Here is a 6,922-nt window from a genome sequence, read left to right on the forward strand (position 1 = left end):
TTAGGTGATGCTCCGAGACACAGCCCTTGTTGATGTTGTTGAATCTTGCTTTCAGTACAGCCCAAATTTGGTCCGGTAAAATTCGCCATAAGATCTCCAACTGCAGGCGTTCTCATCTCCTCGATGGATGCCAAGCTAAGCACTGCTATTATCTTCAACTTCGGAGTTATACTAGTATGTTGATCAACCTGTGCAAAATTACACTATTTAATAAACTCTCTGTTCCCAAGAAAAATAAATAAATAAATAAACTCAGTTGGAACAATCTAACTACCAATTTTGGTCTTTGTGTGCTTTTATCAGTCCAGTGATTTCAAGAGTGTAATGTAATGTAGCTCAAGGTTTTAAAAGGGGCAAGGCAAGTTCAAGATTTGTCAAAACATGAAACTTTTTTAGGTCTCATCAATCCAGTATATACAGTCCCAATTGATGTGCCTAATTGATGTATAATATTCAAATATACGACATATAATAAATATATAAAATTATGCAAGCATTTTTTGAAAATTGCATGTTCGTGCTTCTTAGCCTAAAAACCATTTTCTTAAAAATCCTAGAATAAAATTAAGTAATGTCTAGCTACTTTTTAACACCCCGAGACATAAGAATATTTTCCTGATAATCTTATTCTAACATTAAGAAAGATATATCAAGCAAGCAAGCAAGCCTACCAAATAATCTTTTCTCAGACACTGCTCCGCTTGGTTTCTGATATTTGTTATGCTTTCAGTATGATTCTAACTGGCACGCTTAAGCTGATTCAAGCACAAGATAGACATGGAGTCTATCTCTTCCTTGGTTTCCTGGTCCAGCATCAGTGAATTTGCAAGTTCATAATATTTCCCACTTGAGTTCATTGTTTGATAAATAGAGGGAAAAAAAAAATTAAAATTTCATATATAGGGATTTAATTAACCTTCACAGCTGCCGGTGTGTCACAGGCTTTAACTTCGTATTTTGCATTAATGGATGAGGATCTAGAGACAAATTCTTCATATACACCATGGCTCGCACAAATTTTTGCCCTGTTCAGGGAGAGAAAGAACATGATAAGAAAACCAAAAACATTTTAAAAAATAAAATAAATAAAAGGTTACTAGAAAATCTGAAAAATGAGGGAACGGAAGACTTACTTTACAGTAGATTCAATCTCTGCAATACTAGTCTTGTTGAGATGGTTGACAGATAACTCTGCCTTTTCCCACTACTACCTAGAGTAATTGACCATATTTGTACTGCAAATTCAAAGGAAGACAAAATTACTTTGCAGAACTACTAAATGCACGCAAATGTAATGAATAACTTGCAACTTTAGTCCAAAGCTATGCAATACTCAGGGTGCTAGAACTACTTTGCTTCTTTTTTAAATAATAAAAAAAAATGTATCCATCTGTAATGTAATTTGACTTGTTTTCAAATGCTTTAATTAGTTGTGCATTCTATCAGAAGTTTAAATCTTGTATAGAGCCACGTATGAAGATATTCAAGTGTAACGAAAATAAAACAGATATTCAAATTACAATAGACATGGTTTGATTTTTCCTATGAGGCAAACTTTATGGGACAAGGTCTGGATCTAGGATTTGGGGTGGGATTTGTGTAGGGAAAAGGAAAGGGAAATGTGATAAAAATGTAGCTTCTATTTCATTCATTTTTTCCATACTTTTTTTTTTTAATCTCTCTCACTCTCTGCAAATCCCTCTTCAAAGCCTTGATCCAAACACAACCTTACGTAATTTAGCGAAGTTTGCTTCTCTCTACAAAATTACAGAAAAAACACACAAGATTTGTTCACATCCTTAATTAGTTTCCTTGGATAGCCAGATGACTATACACTTGTGCTTTGCTTTTCAATACCCAGATTAAAGTGATAGAGCTTCAGTTCCTTCGATCATGTCAAGTTTATATAATAATAGTCACTATATCCTAGCATATTTAAATTAACTTGTGCAGTAAACCAATTTTTGAAATAAACACTAAAGTATTTTTAATTTGTAACATCTATAAAATTAAGTTCAAAAGAACTATTCAATGAATTTATTAGCTATCATGCTGAGTTGGAATAGAAACAGAACAAAAATAAAAGGCACTTCCCATACCAAAAAAAATGATGTTCTGATAGATGCTAACAATTAGATTCCATAATAAAAAAAGACATGGGTGCACGTCTAACAGCTTTGATGTTACGTGCTTTTGGGTTTTGGCAAATGGTCCTACTCCTCTCACAATTGGACTCCAGTCGACTAGAGAGAAGTCGAGTGTTTGGCAAAAGGGTCTGCCTCCTCTCTAACTTAGACTATAGTCACAGCATGGGAGAGAAGCTGAGTGCTTGCAATTACAGTATATTTGAGTGTACACTAAAAATATGAAACACCTCACAACAATGCCAAGCATCATGAAAGATTTTCAATTATATGATTGTTATTGTCAGAGTATCATTTTTTTTTTTTACTACCATAAATGCTTTAATATCTTTTTAATTTTTGAAGGGCTTTGATTGTTTTTAGCATTGCTTTTTACCTGAAATAAAAAGTATTTCCCAAAAAACAAAAAAATACCTGATAGGCATTCTATTAATGCACTTCAAACTTAAATAGGTTCTTTTCCCACCTATTCTCAGCAACCAAACAGAGCAATAATGAAATTGATTTCTTCTCTAGATTTAGATTTCACAGTAACCTATTACCAAACACAGTTCAAGACCTAGCAACAAGAACCCCTTGGTATCCCCCATTTAGCTACCTTGGTATCCTCTAGTTAAGTAATCAAATCAAAGAAAATCAAATAGTTGAACCAATAGAGATTTAATCTTTCTTTTTCTTGGAGTAAGAAGTTTCAAACATTATAATACTTCATAATAATGCAAAACCCTTTTTTCTATATTTAATTTCATGCACCCTATTTACCACCAAAAAAAAAAAGGCCCCAAAATCCTTTCCTCATCTTCTCTTATTTTTTCTAGATCCAAATATTAAATAGGTTACTTAGATAGGATACTTTGAATGTACTCAGATCCGAATAAATTATGTTCACACCCAAACACACAACTTAAATTTGGTTGGTCATATATGACCGGTTTAATATATAACAGCATTTCCTATATAATAATACCATGAACTACCATATATTCCAACTTTATGATTAGATGAGAATGACATTTAAATCACAACTTGGCTCAACAGTAAGGCTAGTCATTAGTATCTTAGTGTGGTGGATTCGAATCACACAAACAACCTCTTCAAAAATGAAGATAAGACTACGTAAATTTTAACGAGAGTCTCTCGAGCACTAAGTTGTCTTTTTATTTTTTTATTTTTTTATTATGGTGATGACCTTTGACTCAAGTGTTTTATAAAATGTTCATGTTATTCAAACCAAGTACTTGGAACACACAAAAGCACCAAAGTTTTTCTTCATCTACAAGCAAAGTTTTTGAGAAATTGCAGCAAATCTCAAAAGGTAAAACTATTATAGTGTATAATTTTATCCAAAAGCATGTACCTATTGCTGTGGACAGAACAGATTGTGAAATAAGTTCATTTAACTAAAATTGAAAATAGTAAGAAAGAGCTTTGTTGAGTTGATTTAACTTGAAAGAGCTCTCTATCTTGTTGAACTCTACTGGGCATATCCCAAAGGTGCTTCACCAAACAACAAAATCAAGAGGAAATTAACATAGAAAAGTAAAAATGTTGTCTTTATGCTAATAATGAGATTAAGAGTTTTTAACTAATGCCATAAATGATTTGCATATAACAGTTAATGAAAGGCATTGCAGAAACATATGCATGATTTTATCATATGAACTGCAAAGATACTAACCTTTTGGAATTGATATTCATAAAAACTAGCACTATTTTGACTGAGTTCTTCCAATCTTCTTTCTAACTCTTCAATTTTATCCTCAAGATCTTTCTCCTTCTCTAAAAATGAATTTGCCAAGGTTTCGAGTGCAGCTTCCTTCAGCTTTATCTGACCTTGGTTATGAAAAAAAATCTCTCATTGTCATTACAATGCATTACATAGCATTACATTTCTGCAGATGTTGTCGTGATTAATATATCAAGCAAATAATTTCACGAGGGCTAAACATATACAATCATATTTTGAATGAATTTAAAAATGATGGAGCTAGTGACAAAAAGATTGTCCACCTTTGTTAATATACTACATTAAGTTGCAATTTTACCTTGAGTTGTTTTATTTTGTCCTTTAGATTTGCAGTCTATGCCAGAAACTGAGTACTTGACAGCTTTCATGGATGGACTCTGGCTGCCATTGGTCTCAGCATAGCGTTCCAAACTAGTGACTTCTGTGTCTATCCCTGAGTCTGAGACAATGTTTCCATTTGATCTCATAGAAATATCGTCTTCTAGGTAACTTGAATTCCTTGTTTCATAGCTGATCTCACTGGATTGGTCGTCAATTTGCTGTAAGTTTGTAGATTTTGGTCTACATTTCCCACCTGGGGAACTCGACTCTGGTTGTTGCTTGTTGGGTTGCCATCTTGACTTGCTGGAATCAGGAGAGGTGGGCGGGCGAGATCACTTCTCCAACTCAAGCTTTTTCTGTTGCAATCTCGGGCTCACAGATCCTGCGCTCTTGACTGAGCTTACAGCAATCTCGGGCTCACAGATCCTAGATTCCAGTATCTGAGTGGCCTGAGAGAAAACGATGTAAGATTAACAAAATTAACTAACAAGTTTAACATATGAAAGAGACATCAGCTTTCAGTTCATACGTCATATTTACTAGCAAGAAATGAAGAGACGTGTTCCTCCATGCATCTCAATTGTTGCTGCTGTTGAGAAACTGACCCCAAGATGGTCTTGTGCAAGTCTTTTAAGCTCTAATCAAGCTGTGAACCAAAATTCAGAAGCAGCCCTTGGTTTTCTGCTTCTAATTTATTTTTCTGATCTATAGATCTTTTAATTTTAGTGAATGCCTGAAAGCAATGCAGCTAAAGCACAAGAAAGAAGCACATTAATGCATTTAAGCAAGTACAAGTTCGAAAAATTTGTGCTTAGAAGTTATGCTAGAAATTGAACCATGAAATTTGATTAGAACATCCTAGGATAGGGTATTTGTTCATCGATGTCATGACCTTGTGATCTCCAAAACAATGCTACAATATTCTAATTTCATTTCAAGCTATTTCTTGTTTACCATGGCTTTATTACCCCTCACAGACTGGCATGGCAGAAAACAAAAAACAGAATATGTAATTTTTCCTTGTTTTTCAATTGCCTCACTTTCCTATGAAATTTGATTTGCCTGTTTTTGTTAAATAACATTGATGGAAAATTGGTATTTTAATCATCAAACTCAACAAAAAATTGACATTTTAAATATTTTATGTACACCTACATTGAGTTTAATGACTAAAATAGGTGGATGATTTAGACTAAAAATAAATCAAAATATTATGGTTTAAATTGATAAAATTAAAAATTCAATGTTTATTTTGATTTTGTCACCAGAGTCAAACCTTCGGTTTTTTTCTTTTTTTCAAATTTTTTTTTTTTTGGATTTCCCCAAAAAGCAAATGAATTCCATAAATTGGGCAGAATAAGAACTAGATAATATTTTAGGAGTTACATAAATTCTACAAGAAATGCATGAATATTGTGATTAGTAGAAACAAAACAATAGAATTGAAGGACCAAATCACAAGTGATTCCAACTTACAATCTGGGTAAAATGTTTCCAGCATGCTGGACGAGTTCATAGAGGTCAGAGACCGTACAACCATGTTTATCTTCCTCTTTAAAGAAGATTTCAAGTCTTCTCAATTCATCAAAGGCTTACATATCTGGCACATCACAATAGTAAACAAATAATCAATTGAATTTCGATACAGAAAACAAAAAAAAAAAAATCAATCGTCGACGATGATTAAAGGCTATATATATAGAGCTCAACGTGTTTTTGTGGAGATAGTCTAGATGTTCAGAGCTCAGACAACATTTGCACCAAATATTATAGGGCTTCTCTGAGATTGTTGGAGTCCTAATGAACACACGAATCGGAGAATTAGGGTTTTGAATATGAAAGAATTGATTGAAGAAATATTGACTGATAGGTCTCATGAATTACCAGTGCGCGATGCATATAGAAAGCAATTGTGTTGAATCCTTGCAATGCCTTCGGTCAACAAATTGTCCTCGTCTTCGATTCCATTCGCGATCATTCTCTCTTTCCTATGAATTGTGAGAGAAGGGTGTGCAAGAGTGAAAATCGTGGAGATTGATGAGGGGAGATCTGATGAGGGGATTTACCTATCCTGGAAAGAAAATAGGGAATTTTGAGAGGGAAATTTCACCACCTCAGAGGCAGATCACCAAAAAACCAAACAAAAAAAACAACCCAAAATAATTTTTAGATTTGTTTTTTTGAAAAAATTAAAATTAATTTGAGAGCAATATAAATCGAAAATATCTTTTTAGAATTTTAAAAATTATTTATGACCTAAAAGATAAAATTATACAAAAATAATAAGTATTTTTTAATTTTTCACCCAATTTTTCTTTAGTTTTTTTTAAAAAAATAAATTTTTAAACTAGTTTCTGAAAATAAAACCAAACATATTGAAATTGATAATCTAACCACATTATTTGGAAGAGTTTAAATTATCTCAAATTAGCATTCTGAACTTAAGAGTGTGTTTGGACTTGATGAGTTCATTTTGTGATCTAGTTCAATGATCACTTTAATTTTACAATTCAATAACTAGAATATTTAAAACTTTCAAAAGTTATAATAAAACACAAATTACTAAATCACCTCGTTTTACTAACTAAACTTTTACCAACGAATAGTGTTATCGTCACTAAATGTTTAACCCTTTGCCCACGCCAGCTTGTCGTCGCCAGCAGTAAGCATACTAATAGCAACGCTCATTGTGTTGTTAAAAAAATAACAC

General features: G+C 32.8%; 2 long non-coding RNA genes across 2 annotated transcripts; both read right to left on the reverse strand.

Annotated features, from left to right (window-relative positions):
- Nucleotides 1-924: 924 nt before the first annotated feature.
- LOC114276373 (uncharacterized) lies at nt 925-3,961 on the reverse strand. Its single transcript, XR_003634322.2, has 3 exons — nt 3,823-3,961; nt 1,134-1,235; nt 925-1,025 (listed from the first exon to the last, which is right to left on the reverse strand). It is a non-coding gene; the product is annotated as an uncharacterized LOC114276373 (long non-coding RNA).
- A 444-nt stretch (nt 3,962-4,405) lies between these two features.
- Nucleotides 4,406-5,893, reverse strand: LOC114276884 (uncharacterized). The gene is made up of 3 exons (XR_014346249.1): nt 5,689-5,893; nt 4,742-4,960; nt 4,406-4,661 (listed from the first exon to the last, which is right to left on the reverse strand). It is a non-coding gene; the product is annotated as an uncharacterized LOC114276884 (long non-coding RNA).
- Nucleotides 5,894-6,922: the final 1,029 nt, after the last annotated feature.

The sequence above is a fragment of the Camellia sinensis genome, chromosome 12, assembly GCF_055761805.1.
Source record: "Camellia sinensis isolate YWXY chromosome 12, ASM5576180v1, whole genome shotgun sequence".
NCBI classification, from domain to species: Eukaryota; Viridiplantae; Streptophyta; class Magnoliopsida; order Ericales; family Theaceae; genus Camellia; species Camellia sinensis.